General features: G+C 36.4%; 1 pseudogene; it reads left to right on the top strand.

The window, feature by feature from the left end:
- The first annotated feature begins 752 nt into the window (after positions 1-752).
- On the top strand, positions 753-19,350 carry LOC119507715 (annotated as a pseudogene).
- The last annotated feature ends 4,762 nt before the right edge of the window (positions 19,351-24,112 follow it).

The following is a 24,112-nucleotide window of genomic DNA, read 5'->3' on the forward strand; positions in this document are numbered from 1 at the left end:
TAATTTCCATGGAGGTGTTACCCTACCCACTTAGGGTGGGTCTTAATTAAATCACTGGAGTCCTATAAAAGAGTTCACAGACAGACAGAGCTCAGAGCAGCTGAGAGTGACATTTTGGAGACAGCCATTGAAAGCAGACTTTTGCTAATGTTTTGGAGATGCTAGCCCAAAGTTTGTGCCACAGAAGCTAAGAGAGGACAAAACGCTCCAAGAGCAACATTTTGAAGAATGCACAGGAGCTGACAGAGGAGCTGGAATACAGCTTGGGATCAGCAGATGCCAGCCACATGTCTTCCCATCTAACAGAGGTTTTCCAGATGCCATTTGCCTTCCTTTGGTGAAAGTACACTTGTGTTGATGTCTTAACTTGGACATTTTCATGGCCTTCAGACTGTAAATTTGTAACCAAATAAACCCCCTTTATAAAAGCCAATCCATTTCTGGTATTTTGAATAATGGCAACATTAGCAAAATGCAACAACCTCAAAGAACTTTGTCAAAAAGGTTAAGAGGCAGCCAAATCAATGGGGGAAAATATTAGGAATTCATGTTTCTGATAAGAGGCTGTGGGACAATACTCATTACACCATTCCTCACAGCATCCTGGGAACTGAGCATCCCTATCCTGGAAAGCCATTCACAGCCAGGAAGTTTCCCCACCATGCCAAGGGCTGCAAGGTCCTGGAACTCCTCAAGGTGGCCTGGAAGAGGTGACTCATCTTCACAGTGGGCACGTGGGCACGCGCAGCACCATGGGTGAGGCGGACACAGTGGTGAATAAGGTGATCCACCAGAAGACAGAGATGGACCACAATGTGACAGACCATGACAACCCTGACCTTCCTGCAGAACATGCTGGCCGTGCTGGCTGCCCAGAGTGTTACCCACTAGCCTGGCTGGCCTTAATCCTGCCCCACTGTAAGCAGTCCATCCTCCCCATCACTGGTGGGGTTGCCCCTCAGATGGGTGGGCAGGGAATCCTCTCCTGAGAGGATGTTTATTCAGGGTATGGGCCATGCTCCACCTTGTGCTGTGGCTGCTGCCTGCCTCTCTCCATTCCTTTCGCTCCAGGCTTGGGTCTGTGTGGGGGTCCGGTGCTCCTGGGGAGTTGTACTTGTGGGGAATGAAGATGTAAGTACCTCAGTGCTGGGGGCCCTTCCATCCTCTAGAGGACTGCATTGGGCCTCCAGTCCCAGGGCCTGGTGTTGGGTGAATAGAGACTGTGCCCAGTCCCCAGCCTGGAGTGGGCATGGGTTCCAGGTCAGCTTCTTATATCTCATATTTTCTATTTGCAATAAATGCCATGTAGCTTTAAAAAAAAGTATATATATATATATATATATAAAGAAATCCTACAACTCAACAACAATAGACCAAACAATCCAATTACAAAATGGGCAAAGGCTATGAATAGACATTTTTCTGAAGAGGAAATACAAATGACTAAAAAGCACATGAAAAGATGTTCATCTTCATTAGCTATTAGAGAAATGCAACTCAAAACTACCATGAGATAGCATCTCACACCTATACGAACGGCTGCCTTTAAACAAACAGGAAACTACAAGTGTTGAAGAGGATGTAGAGAAATTGGAACACTTATTAACTGCTGGTGGGAATGTATAACGGTGCAGCCACTGTGGAAGACAGTTTGGCAATTCCTCAGAAAACTTACTATAGAGTTGCCTTATGATCCAGCAATTCCACCACTGAGTATATACCCAGGAGATCTGAAAGCAGTGACATGAGCACACATTCTCACACCAGTGTTCATAGAGGCATTATCCACAATTGCCAAAAGATGGAAACAATCCAAGTGTCCATCATCAGACGAGTGGATAAACAAAATGTGGTATATGCATACAATAAAGTCCTGAAGCATGTGACTACATGGATAAACCTTGAGGACATAATGGTGAATGGAATAAGCCAAACACAAAAGGGTAGATATTGTATGATTCTACTAATATGAACCCTCCAGAAAAGGTAAACTCAGAGTCTTAAAATATAAGAATATAGGGGACCTAGAGATAGACAGAAGCTAGAGAAGGGGGATCAGTTACCTAATAGGTACAGACTTGTTAATGAGTTTGAACTCAAATGTATGGGAATGGATAGAGGTGATGGTAGTTCATTACTGGGAATATAAGTAATAGTGCCATTTTGAAGGTAAATATGATTGAAAAGGGTTGTTTAAAGTCATATACCTCACCAATTAGCAGTACAAAATAAGTTCATACGTGAACTACTTCAGGGGTATGACACTGGTACAAGGAGTTAATAATAGAGTGGTATATGGGGAAAACTACTTGTTACATGCTGTGGACCATATTTAACAGAAATGCCTTACTACTACCACACTAATACTAGGGTTAAATGAATGGGGCAGGATAAAAATTATGGGGTATTGTGGGTTTTCACTTTGGTGTGGGGGTATCTGTCTGTTATTTTTATCTTTGAAGCAATGAAAATTGTCTAAAATCAAGAGAGATGATGATAGTACAATTAACTAGGATACTGTGAGACATTGTTTATTTTGGGTAGAATATATGTGATGTGAATGTATCTCAACAAAATCTGCTGATTCAAAATAAATAAATATATAAATAAACAGAAAGATTTACATGCAAGAGAAAATATGAAGAGAGAGGTATAACTCTTCAATGTTGGTAGGGTAGCAGATTGGTGCAGCCCCTCTGGAAGGTAATGTAGCAATTCCACAGGAGACCAAATGTAGGGTTGCCACATGATTAGGCAAGACTGTTACTAGGAATATACTCAGAAGAACTGAAAGCAGGGACTTGAATAGATATTTTCAGACTGGTGTTTATGGCAGCATTATTCACATTAGCAAATGGTTGCAGGTAGCTGAAGGGTACATTGACTGAGCAGCAGAAGGGAGAACAGAGGTGTAGACAGATGATGGAATATTGTATGGCTACAGAAAGGAATGAAGTCATGAAACATGCAATGGGGTCAATGAAACATGAGGAAAATATGTTGAGCAAAACAAGACAGAAACATAAGGACAAATATTGTATGGTTTCCTTTAGAAAACACTTATAAGAAAATTAGGGCCTTGATTATAAGTTCTTATAGCAGTTATATCAATTCTTGAGTATTATTTCTAAATTTTGAGATGTTGTGCTCTATGTGTATAATCTGGTATTTCCCTGGAATTTTGGGTAACTGTGTGACACCTAAGACTCAGAGTTAGAGTTCTGCAGCTTGGAAAGTCAGCATTACTCCATCCAGCAACTGTTAAAGAAGTAGAAACAGAGATCAGACTTCAATTAGAGATATGAAAAAAGCTGGCCTGGTTGGGACTAAGATAAATCAGAGCACAAGGCAAAGGATGATATTGTCTGTATTTTTAAAATTCACCTTCTGTTTGAAACCAAAGGAAGAGATGTTTACTATATTCAAAATTTAAATTTTCTGTAGCACACAATCTAACTTGGCCAGTTTATTTAAACAACCTAAACACATGGAGCCTAGAATAGGGAATGAGATCTTGTAATTGTATATAGTTTAATGTAATACCTGATACATTCTAGAGTATGTGTATGTTGGACAGATATCAAAAAGTATTATAAAATCCCTTGAGGAACTAGATAAAAAATATGGAACTTTTAAACTTCTCCACCTAGGAAATTGCTGATACTTTCTTAAGCATTAGTCACTCCCAATTGAATAAGCCAAGCCGTCAATCTTGATAATTGCTCTTATGAAACTTATTTTGGTAACTGGTAAGCTAAGTCTATCTATAGTTATGCCTACGAGTCATTTCCAGAGAACCTCTTTTTTTTCTCACTTAGATGTGGCCTTTCTCTCTCCAAGCCCAAATCTGCAAATAAACTCATTACTCTCCACTCTACATGGGACATGATTTCCAGGGGTGTAAGTCCCCCTGGCAATGTAGGACATGAGTCCCAGGGATGAAATTGGTCCTGGCATCATGGGAATGGAATGTCTTCATGACGAAAAAGGGGAAAAGAAAGGCAACAAAATAAGGTTTCAGCGGCTAAAAGATTTCAGAGTCAAGAGGCTGTTATGGAGGTTACTCTTATGCAAGTTTAAGCTAGATATTGCCAATTGCCATGGTATGTCCTGCCCCAACCAACAGTATTCCTAAAAACCCTAAAGAATACCCAGGGCTATATTTGAGACTCCTTAAAAGTTTCACTCACTAAGTTTATTTTTCAGAAACTTAAAACCTCCAGTTTGTTCCTATGATGGATAAGCTCTGAAACCCAGATGTACTGGTCTCTCTAAGAACGTCAACCAGTTGCATCCCCCTACCCATAATGTCAATGCCCCTTTTTCAATATGAAGGCGTTAGAACGGTCATTGTCCAAATATCCTTGAAGACTGAGAGAATGATCAAATACGAAGGAGGAGATGCAACAGAGAAGATAGGATTTAACAAATGATTACAACTAATTAATCATTATATAGATATTTATTTTTAGTCTCTAGTGTATTAGAACAGCTAGAAGGAAATAACTGAAATTGTGGAACCGTAACCCATACCATACTTTGAAATTGCTCTATAACTACTTGTTAAATTGTACTTTGAAAGTTATCATTTTCCTGCATATATGTTTATTTCTCAATAAATTATTAAAAAGCACAAATAGGAGTAATTTATGATCAAAGTTAAAATGCTGTATCTGAATGAAGCCTACCAACTCTGTTCATTAGATTTCAATGCAGATCCAAAAGGCCAATCACATGTAAGAATAGAAGATCCAAGCTATTGGAGAGTTTCATATCCATTCCACTTCCTAGTATTATATCCCTTCTGAACTCTTTCAGCATCCTCTGAATCCCTGTTACATGGTACCCACTTAGTCGCTGATGTCTGTGTCTTACAATAAAGCAGAAGTGAATCCACAGTCATATCCTAAAGTGACCCCAAGACTCATTTTCATCACTCTGCTAGTTTTCTAGGAAGTGTTTTGAAGCTTCAGGTATGGGGAAGAACTTGCCTTGCTCTCTCATTTTGTCCATCTCCACAATCCTACACCCCATCTTATGCTCTTGCTAAGTCTCAGGAAAATCAACTTTCTCCCTTCTTTCAAATGTGGTGTACTTTCATACTCATCTGCTCAATCATGTCACAGATCCTGCTTCTTTGCTTTATTCATCACAGTTATTTTCATCTCAAAAATCTATATATTCTTGGACACTTCCATTTTATTTCAATATTTTTACTAACATTTGGGGTTCTTTCGTATAGTGTTCATCAACCTCTTCCAATCTCAGTGCTTTTTGAGACTGGAAACATTCAGAACAGGTGGAGTTCATCTTTACTACCAAATGTTTCTCATGAGTATTCTGTCCTCAGTTTCCCACAGTAAATGGAGCTTAGATGGTTTGGCTAGTTTCCCCATCTGACAACTGTGCTTCAAGTCTCTGAACTGGAAGATGCCATATAAAAATGGGATAAATATGGGATAAATATGTGCATGCAAGGGGAGGGCAGGGGACTTTCTCCCAGATTCACAGAAGACACATTTGGCAAAAGAAGGATATAGACAACAGTCATACATTTAAAATGAATTGACTCTCCCTAGGAAATTAAATGACAGAAAGCAAGAAACTGAAGTTCAGAGTGACTAAGGGGCTAATTTGATAGAGCATTAAAGATTCTTTTCACAGTGCAAAACTTCTACCCACAAATCTCTTTTTGTAAACCCAAATCAGAAAGCATTAATCTCTCTACCCTTTGAACAGGACATATATTACAATCTTCCTGAAATCAAACAGATACTTACCCAATGATAAATATTTAAGCTCCTTCCCTCTGTTTCAATTTTATTTTAATCAATCTACTATTTCACAGATACACACACACACACACACACAAAACATATCTCCAAATAGTCATTTCAGTGTAAATATGGGTGTTTTACATAAAGGATAAGAGGGCAAATAGTGAGAATGTTCACTACTTTGAGCCCCAGTTCTGTTCATCTTGCAAGTGGCAACTTGAGAATTCACTCCACTCAGTCTGTCTGGACTGAAAACAGCTCTACAATTCGTGATAGGTTTACTACCAATCCATCTCTGCATTTCATGGCATCCAGCGCTGTTTTGCCTACATTTTCTGACCAAGTGATTACATTTAAACTGAATTTTAAGAGCATAGTTTACCAATAAAGCATCAGCAGAGATAGTAAAACAGGATTGAGGCTGAGAAAGTCAAGGTTGAGTTAAATAACCCCCAGCAGAATATGCAGACGTTCTATGCAGCTTCCTAGCATTATCAAGACTGTTTTGCTTTTTCAGCATTCTGAATTGTCCAAGTAAGGCTTTACTTGCTTGTTATGTTTTGTTTTGTTTTTTCCTCTGCAACGTCTTGAGAAACTATTCAAATGAGGGAAACCAATCCCAATGTCATTCCTATCATAAAGCTTTCCATTATATGAAATTCCATCATTTGCTTTTTCCATTTCATTCATGCAAAGAATAAAACAATTTTGCTTTTAATTCGATGCTAAAGTTAGATATATACAATAAGTCCATTTTGAAGAAAAATTACTTTTATCCACAAGTTACTTTGGAAGTTCATGAGTTTAGCCATCAAGTCTTGACAACCTTTAGTTCAACTATATCTGTTTCCATGTGTACTTTAGGACCTCATTTCAGTCAATATATCAGGCTTTTCACCCAGTTGTAGAGCAGCCTCTGACAGAGCCAACTAATCTGATGGTCTGTCAAAGTTTCTCCTTTAACAGTTCAGCCCTTGATTTCAGTTGAATAAAATAAAACACCATTTGCTCTATGTCAAAGGTTTTTATATATATATATTTTAACCTAACTAAAAACAGATAGTATGTCAGAAATGTCATGTTATGTTTATAGCCAATTTTGTTTCCTTACCTTCTGGTACACCTATTTTTTTTTAATTAGATAAACTTAAGGAATACAAATATGATACTATCGAGGTAAACAACATTGAAATGAAGTTTAAACTCTAAAAATTATTGAAATAATGACAGAATATTCCTAAGATTAATTTTACCACAGTTGTCAAAGCCTTAGTTAATGTGAATATTCTTAAATTAATATCTATTTCCGTATTATAATACTGGTCAAGATATACATATGGCTAGTTGGACAACAACTGACCTGTAAACAAGACTCTGGCCATGCCAAATATCCTATATATTTAGTGTCTGAGATGAATGTATGAACTGGAATAAACTGCAAATTATGGTTCATATATAAAAGTATCCTATTTGCAAATTATTTATCAGAAGATGGGTACACCAAGAACTCACTATATCCACCAAGCTCTCTAGCAGCTTATCAAAATTTAAAGACAAAAATAAATTAGAAAGACCAAAGTAATTCAAATTAAATTAAAATTACAGTAACATTTGAAACATTTATTGTGAAGTAAGAGCAAATTACAAGCACTTTTGGAGTGATAAAGAAAACAATTAAACAAAATTTGTTTTGGAATCTATAGTAAGGTACTCCCCCACAAAATGGAAAAATAGGAAAGAAAATTCTTTCTTGAGATTTAATCTTATTGTTTAAGACCAACTCGTAACAAAAAGATCAAAACAAATTCTGATGAAAGACTAGGTTTTCACTAGGTATCTAACAAAAGAGTTTCTCAATTTCATAGGGTGATTAAGGTATGTATTGACAATGACCATGAATAAATGGCAAAACTATAGGATAATCCATATTGTTATCCATATGTGTTAGCTAATAGCTATTGTATAAGCAAAGTCTTTTTTCTAAACCCAGACACACTAAATGCCTGCTGATTATACTGATGTGCCCACAGGGAGGGAGAATATAAGAACCTTATGGATTGGAAATTCTCATTCCTGCATAGTAAATTTTCATAGTAAATTAACAAGTTGTCTTACTATGGATATATGCTCTGAGAAAGCAGGAATAATCAGATTTATTTATCACATACTCCTCCATTATACCCAGGCAAAGTCTGACACATATACTCACAATAAACATTTTCTGATTGAAGGGATTTTAAAAATGTGCAACTCATGCATATTTAGGGTAACCTAGTTTCTATGACAGTAACATTTTCTTAATAAATAAACATAACAGACAATCTACTTTAAAACACCAGTCCTGAGAGAAGCTGCTCAAGTGAGTTCACTCCTGAGAAAAGGGTCTACTCTTTGAAGGCTTGCAAATCAGATTTCAGGGTCAAGTACCAAACCATCAAAAATGGGAAAATTCACCAAGTTAATGGATGGCAACACTTAAGGCTTTTTGGGAACAACAAGCTAGTCTTTTCTCCTGGTGGTGAAATCCAATATTGCCATGAGGTTGAAAAGGCCCAGATAGGGATCTACAAAATGTGTTGCAGAACTTGTGGACACTCTGACCTGAGAAGGTTTTGTGCATCTAAACTACACCAAAAATTTTGAGAAGCCATAAATGTTACTCCAAATGGGGTTAGAGAATTTGCAGATAATAATTTCCATTTCTTTGCCATGTGAAATAAGGATCACTTATACCTCTTTTTCTTTAAACTTTAAAGTTTAACCTAAAAATGTAGGGAAAAAAATGCCTTTAGAGGAATGACACCCTTTGTTTAAAGTGCCACATGTAAAACAAACCATACTGACTGTAAGTCTAAATATATGTAACTGTAAGCAACCTCAGAGAATCAGTTGTATCAAAGTACACAAATTGTAGGTCACAGAAGCTATAGTTTAAATATTGAGTCTAAGAAAAAGTTTCCAATGTTGACAATATGTAAATCTACTAACCCTGTATAATTCTTGGCCAAGAAAAACCCTGGAGGAACTAGAGAATTCAAATGCAGAAAACTGTAAAATCTCTATTTTGAACTTAGAGTGCTAAATTTGTATCTTATTAGGAGACATGTATAAGTAACAACTCCAAACTTTAAAGTAAGACTGGGTTAAAAAAGAAACATAGAGCACAACATTGTGACTGTAATTAACAACAATGAATTGTGTATTTGAAAGAGGATAAATGGGAAGTTTTAGGTTGTATATATGCTGCCAGAATTAAAAATTTAAAAACAAAACAGAGAACTGTACAATGCAAAGAGTGAACCCTATGGACTGTAGTTAATAATATAAGAATACTGTTTCATCAACTGTAACAAAAATACTACACTAATGCAAAATATTAATAAGGAAAACTATGGGGGGATATATGGGAAATTCTGTACTTTGTGCATATTTTTCCTGTATACCTATAACTTTGCTAATTTTAAAAATTGAGAAAAAAGAAAAGAAAAAAAGAAACAAATTGAAGTACTAAATTGTTAACATTGGTAGATTTAGGTCAAAATATATCAATAATTATGATAAAAATAAATATACTAAATTGAAAAAATAAAAGGTAAAGATTGACAGATAATGCTGCTTATAAGTAGCACACCAAAAATAGAAGGACATGCAAAATTTAGAAATAAAATGGTAGAAAATGACCTATCAGGGAAATGTTAATCAAAATAAAGTGTGTCTGGCTATGTTAATATCAGATAAAATAGAGAAATAGCATAAGAATAGAGAATATCATTACACAATGATTAAGGGCTTGATTTATCAAATAGATTTAACAGTTTAAAACATACGTATATTTAAGCACCCCTAATAAACTAGCCTCAAAATTTATGAAGCAAAAATGATAAAATTTCAGGAACAAATTGATATATATCCGCCATCATACTGACAGGCTTCAACCTATTTATCTCAATTATTCCTGGATCAAGCATAACAAAAAAAGAAAAAAAAGAAAAAAAAAGAAAATCATCATGGATATAGAAGTCCTAAAAGTTTCACTCTAAAAAACAATTGAAATTATGCAAAGAACCCTTTCTGACCATAATGGAATGAAACTAGAGGTCAGTAACAGGCAAAGAATTGGAAAATTCACAAATAAGTGGAGGTTGAACAACACACTCTTAAACAATCAGTGGGTCAAAGAAGAAATTGCAAGAGAAATCAGTAAATATCTTGAGACCAATGACAATGAGAACACAACATATCAAAACTTATGGGATGTACAGAAAGCAGTGCTGACAGGGAAATTTATAGCCTTGAATGCCTACATTAAGAAGGAAGGAGAAGCCAAAATCAAAGATCTAACTGCACAGCTGGAGTAACTAGAAAAAGAACAAAAGAACAGCAAACTAATCCCAAAGCAAACAGAAGGAAGGAAATAACAAAGATTAGAGCAGAAATAAATGAAACCGAGAATTAAAAAAAGAACTCGCATTAACAAAACCAAAAGTTGGTTCTTTGAGAAAATCAACAAAATTGACAAGAAAGGATAGGGGTATGACATTACTAATGACCCCACAGAAATACTAAAGATTATAAGAGGATACAATGAACAACTGTATACCAACAAATTAGACAACTTAGATGAAATGAACAGATTCCTAGAAACATATGAACAACCTACACTGACTCTAGAAGAAATAAAAGACCTCAGCAGAATAATTACAAGAGATAGAATCAGTCATCCAAGACCTCCCAACAAAGAAAAGCCCAAGACACTACCTAACTCATTCTATGAGGCCATCACCACCCTAATACCAAAGCTGGAGAAAGACACTACAAGAAAAGAAAATTAAAGACCAATTTCTTTAATGAATACAGATACAAAAATCCTCAAAAAATACTTGCAAATCAAATCCAACAACACATTGAAAGAATTATACACCATGATCAAGTGGGTCTTATCCCAGGTATGCAAGGTTGGTCCAACACAAGAAAATCAATCAATGTGATACACAACATCGACAAATCAGAGGGGAAAACCATATGGTCATCTGGATTGATGCAGAAAAGACATTTGATAAAATCCAGAATCCTTCTTGATAAAAACACTCTAAAAAATAGGAATAGAAGAAATCTTCCTCCACATGCTAAAGGGCGTACATGAAACACCCACAGCTAACATCATACCCAATGGTGAAAGACGTAAAGCTTTCCCTTGAAGATGTGGAACAAGACAAGAATGCCCACTGTTATTCAACATTGTGCTAGATATTCTAGCTAGAGCAGTTAGGAAAGAAAAAGAAATAAAAGGCATCCAGATTGGAAAGGAAGAAGTAAAACTTTCGGTATTTGCAGATGACATGATCCTATATAGAAAGAGTCCTGAAAAACCTACAACAAAGCTACTAAAGCTAATAAACAAGTTCAGCAAAGTGGTGAGACACAAGATTATCAACAGTGCTAAAATCAGCACTGTTTCTGTACACTAGTAATGAGCAATCTGAGGAGGAAATGAAGAAAAATATTTTTTACAATAGCAACTAAAAGAATCAGATATCTAGGAATAAATTCAACGAAGAATGTAAAGAACTTGTACACAGAAAACTACAAAACATTGTTAAAAGAAAAAAAAGAACTAAATAAACGGAAGGACATTCCATGCTCATGGACTGAAAGACAAAATATTGTTAAGATGGCAATTCAACCCAAATTGATTTACAGATTCAACACAATCCCAATCAAAATTCCAACAAACTACTTTGCAGAAATGGAAAAGCCAATTTCAAATTTATTTGGAAGGGTAAAGGACCGCCAATAACCAAAACCATTTTGAAAAAGAAGAGTGAAGTCAGAGGACTCACACTTCCTGACTTTAAAGCATATTACAAAGTTATGGCAGTGAAAACAGCATGCACTAGCATAAAGATTCATATATCCACCAATGGAATGGAATTGAATTAAGAGTTCAGAAATAGATCCTCACACCTATGGTCAATTTAATTTTTGACAAAGCTGTCAATTCCATCCAATTGAAACAGAATAGTTTCTTCAACAAATGGTGCGGGAGAACTGTATATTAATATGCAAAAGAATGAAAGAGGACCACTTTCTCACATCTTATACAAAAACTAACTCAAAATGGATCAAAGATTATTTTGGACCAGGACTATAAAACTCCTAGAAGAAAATGTAGGGAAGCTTATCTTCAAGATCTTTAGTAGGTAATGATTGCTTAGACTTTATAACTAAAGCACAAGCAAAAAAGAAATAAAGTAGATGAATGGGACCTCCTCAAAATTAAAAAAAAAAAAAACTTCTGTGCATCAAAGGACTTTGTTATGAAAGTGAAAAGACAACCTACTCAATGGGAGAAAATATTTGCAAAGTGCATATCTGATAACAGTTTAATATCCAGAATATGTAAAGAAATCCTGCAACTCAACCACAAAAAGACACATAACCCAATTTAAAAATGGACAAAAGCCTTGAGTAAACATTTCTCCAAAAAGAAAATACAAATGGCTAAGATGCTCTTCAAAAGATGCTCAACACCACTAGTTATTAAGGAAATGCAAGTCAAAACCACACTGAGATATCATTTCAAAGCTTCTAGAATGGCCACCAGCAGAAAGTACAAGTGTTGTAAAGGATGTGGAGAAATAGGAACACTCATTCATTACTGGTGGGAATGTAAAATGTTGCAGTCACTGAGGAAGACAGCTTCACAGTTCCTCAGGAAGCTAAGTATAGAATTGTCATATGATCCAGCAACCCCACTACTAAGCATATACCCAGAAGAACTGAAAGCAAGGATTTGAACAGACATTTGCACACTGATGTTCATAACGGCAATATTCACAATTGCCAAAAGATGGAAGCAACCTAAGTGTCCATCAATGGATGAATAGATAAACAAAATGTGGTATATACATACAATGAAATATTATTCACCTGTAAGAAGGAATGATGCACTGATGCATGCAACAACATGGAAGAACCTTGAGGACATACATTGAGTGAAATAAGCCAGAAACAAAAGGACAAATATTGTATGATCTCACTGTTATGAAGAAATTATAAAAAGCAAGCTCATAGGGATAGAATCTAGAATATAAGTTACCAGGAGATAGATTGGCTTTAGAGAATGGTGAATTGATGATTAACTTCTACAGAATATCTATTTGGGTTGATTGTAAAGTTTGGGAAATGGATGATGAATATGGTATCACAACATTGTGAGCATAATTTATAGCACTGGATTATATATATGACTGTGGTTAAAAGGGGAAATGTTAGATGGCATGTATGTCACTAGAATAAAAATTAAAAGATAAAACATAGGACTGTACAGCACAATGAATCCTATTATAAACACTGGACTATAGTTAGTTGTACAATTATAAAAATGTTCTTTTATGAATTATTAAAAAAAAATCAATGAGATGACAATTGGGTGAGACAAAAGCTGACCGAGTGAAAATTATTTTGGACCATGGGAAAAATTCTGAGATTATACTCCTATTTGATTGAAGTTTTCAATCTACAAGCCAATTGGGTGACAAGTGAGTTTGTCTTGGCATGTGTAGCTATTTAAAAATTCCCAACCAATATTCCCAAAAGAACCAAGGACAAATAATTACCTAAATCCACAGAAGTCTTTTCCCTGAATAAAAATATCCCAAGATAATAAAACAGTTGCTGTTCATTCCACTACAACACTCTTGCTCTTTGATTAAAACCTATGATTTAATTTCAAGAATTCAGCTTTACTTCTGTAAGTTGCCTGGGGAAAGTATAGAAATGAGCTGTTGAAGGAAAACTCCTGGAAATTCATTATACTTATTCACTCAAAACCTCATTAACTTGCAACACATCTTATACACTTTCACTCACTTGTCACCTCAGAGGTTTCTTTTCTGCCTTACATTCATTTTCACCCCGCCTAAATCTCACCTCAGTGTGTTGCTCCAAAGGCACTGCTGTTGTTGCCTCACTGGTTTTCACCACGCACTGACACCAGTGCTGTAACTCACTTCCCTCATTTACAATTTGTTTTGGTTTTATGCCACCCTTCAGAGCTCCTGCGAACCAGGGCTCTTCTCACCCAAAAAGCACACTTTTAATAACTGAGTGACTTAATGTAATTATTTTTCTCTTGGGGACTCCAGATAATTTAACAACATATAAAACCAACATATATTTCATAAATAGCAGCTCTTCACATAGAGCTAGCTCTGATTCAAAAGTATCCAAAAGATCCCTGTTTCTTCTTTTATATGAGACCCTTCTCAACCTCACCTCAGGTTCCTCCTCCAAACCCTTCTCCAGTCATTTCCCTCATACATAACCCCATCCCACAAGCCACACCAAACCCATGACAGTCATTTTTTGATTCTGTGCCTTAGTCCATGTTGTTGTTCTTCCCACTGGCAAAATCTTTCCCTCTTGTTTTTTTTAATCTTACTTGACAAACTCCTACTCCTTTCAAAACTCAGCTCAAATTCACCCCCATTCTGTAGCTTTACCAAAAAGCCCATCCACCCTCAAGTCAGAAACAAAAAATGATTTCTTAGATGTTCTCCTAAGATCTTTATGTTCAACCCTATTACAGCACAGAATACACTGCATTATAACAACTTCATGTATTGGTCTTTCTTGAATCCTCACATTTAACCATTTTTAATGTACATTTGTAGTTTGGGGCTGCTCAACATTTGTCTTAGTTTTCCAAGTATGTTATGACAATGGGAATTTATTGTCTCATGGTCTGGGGGTCTAGAAGTCCAAAATCAATGTCTCAACAGGCCATGCTTTCTCCCAGTGTCTGAAACCTTCTGGTGCTGGCTTGACGCAATCCTTGGAGTCCTTGGCTTGCATCTGTGCCTCCATCACATGGCTTTTTCTGGCTTCTACTTCTCCCACTCAGTCATCTGTGTCTCTGTCTAGATTTTCTCTCCTTATAAGGACTTTAGCCATATGGCTTAAGGCCCAACCTGACTCATTTTGACCTCATATAAACAAAATGTTCAAAAATCCTATTCACAAATGAGTCCACACTTTAAACATTAACAGCATCTTCAAAAGTCCTATTTACACATAGGTTCACACCCACAAGAATGTGGATTAAAATTTTAACATGTCTTTTCTGGGGGACATGGTTCAATCCACAATAGCATCCAAACATCTTTCCTATTTGGAGTAAGGTTACCAGATTTAGCAAAAATAAATACAGAAAATCTAGTTAAATTCAGCATATTTATACTAAAAAAATTATTTATTTTTTATCTAAAATTCAAATTTAGTTTGATTACCTGTACTTTTCTTGGTGATCCTAAATTGGGGGAAACTCAAGATTGGTGGGTGTCAGAACCACAATTCCACTAAAGATGATAGAGGGAAGCAGACAATCCCTCTCAAGTATGGACATAAGACCTGGAGTCAGCCATCAGGAGTCCCTCTGACTCTGAAGCAAGGTACACAAGCAGGGCTATGGTGGTGGCAGCAGCCAAAGTCCACAACCCCAGTGTGCATAGACCCTGACATCAAATTAGCAGCATCTTTCTCAGATTATTTTGGTCAAGAACACAACTGCTTAGTGTCCCATGGTTCTGGTCTGTTCAAGCCTAATTCATGGATTTTTCACTTTTCCCAACCTCTGAACCTTGCTTTATTCACCTTTTAGCAATTTTCTCCAATTGACATGTTATATAGTTGTTTGTTTAATGTCTGTCTCCCCTCATAGAAATAAAAACTTCCTGAAAGCAGGACTTTACTTTGTTCCCCTTTTCTTCCCAGAGCCCAGAATGGGGCATATGGTAGAAACTCAATGCACATCTGTTGAGTAATGGAAGGAATGAATGAATTTTTCCAAATAAATACCACTTCAATTTAAGTCTACCTAGAATTGATTTCTGTTTGTGAAACCAAAATGCTTGTTTATCACATTCAATTTTTTAAAGAAATAGATATACAGATCATTTAGAGCAGTACCATGTCCACCATATCAAAATTAAAATCATACAAACCTTGAATAAAACAACAAAGTAACCCTGACAAAATCTGTAAGTCTCTGATTCAGTACCATATAAATAAGATTTAGTAATTAAGAAATCAGACAAAATAAATGATCTTCCAATTTGTACCTGAGGTTTCTCAGGCTCCTGAAACAAATACCACACAATGGGTTTGCTTAACAACAAGAATTTAGGGACTCGCAGTTTCAGAGGCTAGAGGGCCTGGTTTCTCCTGGTGTTCGTGTCATTCTGGCTGGATGGCAATCCTCGGGTTCCTGGGCTTTCTTGTCACATGGCAATACCCCCTCCCTTCCCTTCTGGGTTCCAGCTCCTCCCCGTGGTGTTCTTTTTTTTATAAAGCTTCCAGTAATAGGGTTCAGACCCATCCTGTTTCAGTTGGCAACACCTTAACTGAAAATAATCTCTTCAGAAGGCCTATTTATAAAGGATTCACACCCAGAGAAATGGGATTAAGAGTAAGAGAACGTTTTATCTGAGATTCATAACTCAATCTGCCACAGCATCCCTGCTGCCTAGATGACACTGCTTCTACGATGTAGGCTTTCTGTTCAGAAAGAACTGATGAGGGAGCCAAGATTTTTTATAAAAGGGAAAAACTTTCTAATGAACTAGAATTGTCGTTTTCCCCAACCAATTCTTTCTTTTGTAATAAAACTTCTGTTTTATATAATATAATGCAATATTAAATAAATATTTATTAACATATACAGTAAAATAGTCAAAAAGAGAAGTTTTTTTTCCTTCATCTTTGCTATTTTCCATATAATGTTTTTGCAGAAATGGACTTTCCACAATTGTTTTTCTAAAAATAAATACCTTAAAGAAATCAGAGTTTATCTTACAGGTAAACCAGATGGCAGCAAATTTAGATAGCTCTGGCTAATAAATTAAAAATTGATCCAACATTATGAAAGAATTTCACATCAAAGATTATTTTCAATGTTCCTTCAGAAACAAAAACTGACAACCACATTACATTAAAATGTTATAATTTGGAAGTTTGTAGAAAATAGACTTATTTCCATTTGCCATACTGCATTTAGCCCCAGAAAGTATTTTTGTGGCAGCATTAAGATAAGGATGTAAAAATATATCCATGTTATATTATCAATTTTTCTTCTGACTAATGAAGAAAATCATCAAGTAACAAGTGAGAACAAAATTCATGGCCTAAGTCATTTTCTCCATAAGTTAGTCCTATTTTAAATCTTGGTATCATGTTTTCAGCAACAAAATCAAGTCATAATATTTAGTTTTTAAGTCTTTTCAAGATTTAAATTTATCACTAAAATTCATCTTTGAATAAACCATTGAAATTATTGGCATAAGAATCATGAAGAAAAATTTAAACATCATTTTCATTTAAAAAACTGGTGAAGTACCTGTTTAAATGATATTTAAACATCATTTTCATTTAAAAAACTGGTGAAGCCAGAGGACTTTAGTGAAGAACCAGTCTTAAGAGCTCTTTCCGTTTCTTTTCACAACAGACTGAAAAGAAGCACATCCACTGACAATAATTTAATTGTGTTCATAATTTTCACTATTTCTTTTATCACTGAATGAAGAAAGAAACTTTTTCCAATAATATGTTTCTATGAATACAGCAGTTTGTGCTTTGGTATTCAAAGCAAACTCTTTTTCCACCCAGCAATGCTATACTGCCTGTCTGTCATGCCATTCTCAGAGCGCCTTTTCTATTCTGTATGCTCAGCTCAAATATAAACATCTACAATATTTTAAAAATCTCTTCTGTGGCATTAGTTTTTAGTGGTGATCAAAACTTAAAGTCGTTACTTTTTTCTCATCTATGCACAGCTTACTTGCCAAGAAAGTACTCATGTTCCTAGTATATCATTGGTATCGCCAAATAAAAGTGCTTAAAATTTAGTAGGCACATAATAATAATTGCTTTTTAAAATCATATGTCCTTGATATTAGGCAACATCCAACAGTATTATGTGATTTTTAAGATAGTAGCTTGCAAATAACATTTATTTCTCTCTCAGCATTAATTATACTAGCATACAACCTTTTTGATTTTTTTTTGCAATGCAGGATCTGTACTTTTTTATTGAGGGATGTAGTCTCAAAAATTTCACAGTACTTTCTTTGATTTAATTGTTAGATTTAAAAATGTACTATGGAAAGCATGATTTTTTCCTGTTCTAAAAAAATTTTAATTGATTGGTCACTGTACTTTGAAAATGGTATCTGAGAAGCTATGGCTTCATGCATATATTTGACAAAGTTCTAGAAAATTAAATTTTCACATTTTAATCTGAGTTTTCATTGTACTTCTTATCTGCAGCTTTCTCTTTTGGCTGCTTACATGAACACATTACACTTGATTAATTATTTTTCTGAGGACATACAGATTTATGCTCCATATTCACATTTTTATTTTGAGATGACATCTTTACCTTATAATTTTTATCACTGCCTTTATGCTTTTACAAAACAATTTATCCATTTTAATGAATTGTGATTAAAATACAAAACAACTTTAAAAAATTTTAAACTTAGAAAGTTTAAGCAACAAGCAAAAAATATGCAAATACTTTTGCAAAACACACTATGTCTTGATAACTGAATGCTAGTCAAGATGACCTGACCAATTTAGTACCTATAATGTCACCAGCATGAAGTCTGACCCAGAAGATTGCCCAAAAAATTTTTATCTAATTTCCATCTTTGCTTGAGTTGTGCTTATTTTCAGAAAAATGTAACTTCAAACACCTGCAAAGAAGCTAAGCTGCTAAAAACTTCAGCCTGCAGCCAAGGCCCCCTCACCCTGTGGTGAACCACAAAGTTCCCAGCCAATGAAAAAGCAAGAACCCATCTTGATGCTAACCTCAAGTTTCTACTTTGCCACAGCTGGGGAAGCCCCCTTTCAGGAGCATGTGCATTAGGCTCCCAAATCTGACCCAATTTCACTTTTGCTCATTATAAATGTAAGATCTCTGCCTCTGAGCAAGACTTAGATGCCATTTTATGAACATGTGATGTATGTAGAAGCATGGTCTACCATGACCAGGGACTGCACATGCTCAAAACCAGTTCTTCAGAAATCCCCTTGCCTACCTGCACCAGCTACCTGTGCATGCATTCCCTGATCTGCTGTTAAATAATCCCACTGCCCCACCCAGAATGGTAAGAAGCTGTGCAGTCCAGAGGGAGCTGCCACAATGGGGACCACAGTGAGCAGAGGCCTACTTCCTGAGGGTCAGTCTGTTCTGGCTCACGGTCATCACCCTCCATAGGCTACTACGTGTGGGTTGTCTTCTGGTCTCATAGTAACCCCTTTCAGAGCCTTGGGCCCTTGGGCCCCTCCACTCAGTACTTGGTGGACCACCATCACATCCTCCTGCACAGTGAGTTTTGGCTTTCATGACTGATTCACCTGGGAGAAACCTTGTATGCCATGGTATTGTGCAAGTCTAAAGGTATCATGAATGGATGGGTTCAGCTACACTGGTTCTTACAGACTTTCATTTTTTGGAATAGCATCTCTCTCCATCTTGATTGCTTACTGACCAAAGCACCAAAAACAAACTTAAAGATATCCAAAGCTTTCTCTACACTTTGACATTCAACCCTACCTTTTGTGGTGGATGCTCTTTTTACTTGATGATCTTCTATCCCTCAATGCTCCTTGATACCCTCTATTCTTCATTATTCTTTCATATGCTGTGGTTGAGCCTCAGTAGATCAGTAGGTTCTGAAGAGAGAAATAGTAAAAAATTTTAGTTTTTTAATTCATCAGACTAACATACTTGGCAGAGGGCTTCCAGCTACCTTTTTGAGGTCCTTAACTGTATTGGAGCTCTTTCCATCATTTGGGTTAAAATCCTAGCAATTGTTTTGGACTTATTCCTCTTCTATCCATCAACGACCAAGTTCTTTCATCACTGCAGCACATCCTTCCACTTCCCACTGCAGTCACTCTTGTTTAATGCCCTTCTCACTACCTAGATCATGCCAGAAGCCCTCTAATTTCAGGCTTCTCTGTACTTCACTGTGTCACAAAATTAATCTTTCTGAAGTCAAACTTAAAGTAAGTCACTTCCTTGCCCTCAAATCTTCAGATGCTCTTTCTTGCCTATAAAACAAAGCCCAGATACTTTAACCTGGTACTCCAGTGGCACTACCTTAATTTTTCAACTTTATCAGTCCCACTGTATTCAAGCAAAGCTCTGCTTTCTAACTTATCTAGGCAATCTGCTGGTCCCCAGCCACAAACTGAATTTGCCTGTGGGTATACATTTGCTCCTACCTTCTGATTAGAATGCCTTACATCCACCATCTTAGCTCTCCTTTTCCAAAAATTTTCCCACCTTTCCGGACCAAAATACAACAGCCCTTCCACAAACATCTGTTCCACACGTACATTTATTAGGCACCTGAGATGTAAAATCTTACCCTCTCACACTTCTAGCTCTCAAATTACAGCGAAAAATACAACAAGCAAGTGCCTGGAAATGGACAGGCTGAGCCGTTAGCACAAAGAACAAGCTGAGAACCAGAAGGAGAGGACTGAGAGGTGCCTTTGGTGATCCTGCCAGGGAGAAGTGACCTTCCCTCTCCATGGCCCCTGGGACACGATGCTCTGTAGTGTGCGTGGGATCTGATGGCCATTGCAAGATTGTTCCTTTGAGTCAGGTCCATATCTCAGGCAACTTAATTTTGTCTCCTTAGCACCTGTCCCAGTGGTGTGAACACAGGTGCTCTATTGGTATTTATCGAACAATAAAAGGAAACTGATTTCTCTTTCCACTGGTTCAGTATCGTTCCAATTTTCTTGTGAAAACTGGAGAATCCATTCAATGCACCCTCATCTCAGAGAAAAGCCCACAATTACCCTTGACTGATAATACCACCTTGCAGTCGGTCGCCTGGTGGGAGAGCTGTATTTTTTATTCACACTTTTCCTCTTCTCTGTCATAGTCTCCAGACTCTGTAGCTGTCTGCTCCAGTTCTGCCTTCTTCAAGCACACACACATCCCCAATTTAGAGATTTGAATCCATGGGTTATACAGGTAGTTACTGTCTTTCCTGTTCCCCTGGTTATACCTTATCACTACCGACTAGTAGTAATTACTACTACTGACAAGAGAACGGGTTACTGATTCCATCTCCTTACACTGGTAGGATGACAATCTCACCCTTAGGAGCCTCTGGAGCTCCTTTCCAGAAGGACCACTTGCCACTTGCTTGTTCTCTGGAGACTAGTCCTCATTTCCTTTCCATGGTACAGTGGGGCAGGTTGTGTGTATTAATCAAAGATTTGTGAAAAACAATCACCACCCCTCCCCGCAAAAAGGCCCCAACTGAAAATACAAGCCTGAAAGATTATAAGCTATGAATTATTTTTAGTAGAGAGAAATTTCTACAAATAAATCTCAATGTTCCCTCTCCTTCTTTTGTGATTAAGGAGTTGCTTTTTGGTAAAGAGTTATACATGGAAATGTAGCCCACACTTTTTAAAACCATGGCCCATTCCAAGGAGAAACCATAATGACATTAATATTCATGGTGCCAGGAACTTCATAGAAGGTTATTGAATGAAATGGAGTAACTTAAATAAAATTCTGTGTATTGTCCTGGAAAAAAAAAATTCATTCGTCTCCCTTGGGAAAGAAAGTGCCTTTAGGACACAAGTCCACCCTTCTCTATTCTTTGGCCAAAGAATAAAGTGCTGCTTTGATTTACCAAATCTGGTTTTGTTCTATTGGTGTGAGCAACACCAGACAGGAGACCCATTTTGGGGTTGGGCTCATGGAGGGCTGAGAATAGTAACATACACGAGATTATAAGAAACTACTGGAATTTCTGAAAATCTAACAAACTATTTCAAAGTTGTGAAATATATGTAAACAAAAGTATCTTTCCCATTTTTCTTTATAAATATCAAATCACTTATAGGCCAAGTACCATACATTGAAAAACATTGTTCCATATGTTTTTCCACTGAAAAATAATTTAATAGCCAAATATCTTTGGAAAACCCTGGGCTAAACAATGTCCACCAGGTTTCTTTCTTGCGGCTCTCCAAGAAAAGATAGACAGCATGTGTTACTGCCCCAAGCTCATTTCACCACAGAGACTTCTCTTCCCTTCTTACGAAAGTTTCCTTTGGAATATGGTTTGGATACAAATTTCTTGGTTGTTCCTTGAATCTCGGTTGGAGTTAATTGATTAGTGGGCTTAATGAGTCTAAGCAGGTCTTATTTATGGCTCATTTTCCCAATAAGCATGTCAATTTTTTTTTTCCAGAGTCCTCAGTTGAAAGATATTAACCACCGTTAATTCTGAAAAGTTACGGTTGTATTTATCCTACTTAGCAATGTCCATGCATTTCTTGCATAATTAGGGTTTCATGGAGTCTGGTGTTTTGCATCTTCCAATGAAGCTATAGCTTAATTTTCTAGGTGCTCACACCTTTACATGGCTCCAAAAGCAGTATTTATTTTTTCTCCTTACTCCTCTGTCACATTCTTCCACCTACCAATTTCCTCATCCTGACACTGATTTTCCTTCAACCTCATAGAATCAATTCTTCCTGTCTCTCTTCTTCTCTTCTTCCACCTTGTCTAAACACATTCAAAACTTTTGGAGTTAGCACATCATAATACAAAAGAAAAAGAAACTACCACTCTAAAAGAAAAGTGAATCTCTTTCTACAATCTATTCTAGTTTGATACAGTGGAAATGTGGGGTATTTTCAATTCCTAAAAATTATCAGCAAGTGAATTTCAGGAAAGTTTCTTAGCCTAATGAACCTCAATTTTCTCATCTGTGAGAAACGTCCAAATGTAGCTTTATGGTATAGTATATATAGATAATGTCCTGGAAAGTAACAATTTTTAATAAATTTCCACAATAAATATTTGTGGAACCTGGGCACACTACTTTGGTCTCATTTACCTCATCTACCAGCAAAAGGGTTAAACCAGATGATGTTAAAGGTCCTGGAATTTCTAGCACTCTGTGATTGTTTGTGAGGTTAGGGAATGTTCCCTTCACTTCCTCCTGTAGGAATCCAGCCACGTGCCATTGCTCATAAGTGGGAACTGCTTCAGCAGAAAGGTATACACGGCATGCACCTTAGAGGTCACCAGAGCAATTCCGTGCATGACCTTACCTGGTGACTCATAACAAATGGTGGCCTTTTGTGGGCTTTGCTAAAAACTCCTAATAAAAACAACCAAAGGAATAGTTTACTTGTATTTTCTCTTGTTTCTCCTAGGCCACCTATGCTACCCACAAACCCAAGGATTCCCAGAGGCTTTGAGAGTTCACATACTCTAGCAACAATTACAGGTCTTAGTTTCTGTGAATACTGGTCAAAGACACTCTGGGCACCAGCCTTATAAATGGTGAGTGACTTTTCTATCTCCAGCTAAAGGGGTTTATACTCTTTAACACTCTTCTTTGGTGGATTGACCATCTCCACTGTTCTCTCTTCATTGTAGTATCAAGTACAAAACTGACTTCATTGGGGTTGTTGATATTTCTTTTCTTTTGCATCTCACCCAATGGAATGGATAAAAAGAAATCTAAGATACTTTTATTACTATAGCTTTCTCTAAATCCATTGCCCAAAATGATAACTTAAGCATAAAGTGACTGAGATGTTCTCTAATGTCCCATATGATAGCTACTGACTGTTTAATACTTCCCTGAAAATTACATGGAAAATTAAACCAATCCAACTAGCTAAGATATATTAAAGTAACATTATATGTCTAACAAACCCACTCAAGCTAAAAATAATTAGCATTAAATCAATACACTCAAGCTATTTACCTAATTGTTCTAATCTTTTAGAAGTCTGGTCTGCTACTCCCTGTTCACTCTCTTTTCCACTACACATATCATAGTTAATAGGTTTTTAATTAAATTGTAAGCAGATAGTGTTTCTTAAAAGGGTTGAAAACTGCTTATTATTAACGATATCTATTAATTTGAGCATTTGCTTTGAGCATTTGCACTTGCACCATCTCATTGGATCCTTTGGTAACGGTTTCTATTTTATAATCAAAGAAGATAAAACTCAGAAAAGCTGGGTCACTTACCCAAGATCACCCAGCTAATAAGTGTTAGAACTGAGATATCCCAGGTGATCTGATTCCAGTGTCAGTGTTTGTGTTATAACACCCCACTGCCTTTCAATTTATCATATCAGAGTCATAAAAAAAAATTTTAAATGCTTTAAATTTACTTTTAATAATTTAGGTGTCCCTATATTGTTCAAACTTTCTTTTAAAGTTCCAAAGAAAGCATGACCAAAAAAAGGTCTTTAAGAAATACCATCCTATA

The sequence above is a fragment of the Choloepus didactylus genome, chromosome 13 (genome assembly GCF_015220235.1).
Source record: "Choloepus didactylus isolate mChoDid1 chromosome 13, mChoDid1.pri, whole genome shotgun sequence".
NCBI classification, from domain to species: Eukaryota; Metazoa; Chordata; class Mammalia; order Pilosa; family Megalonychidae; genus Choloepus; species Choloepus didactylus.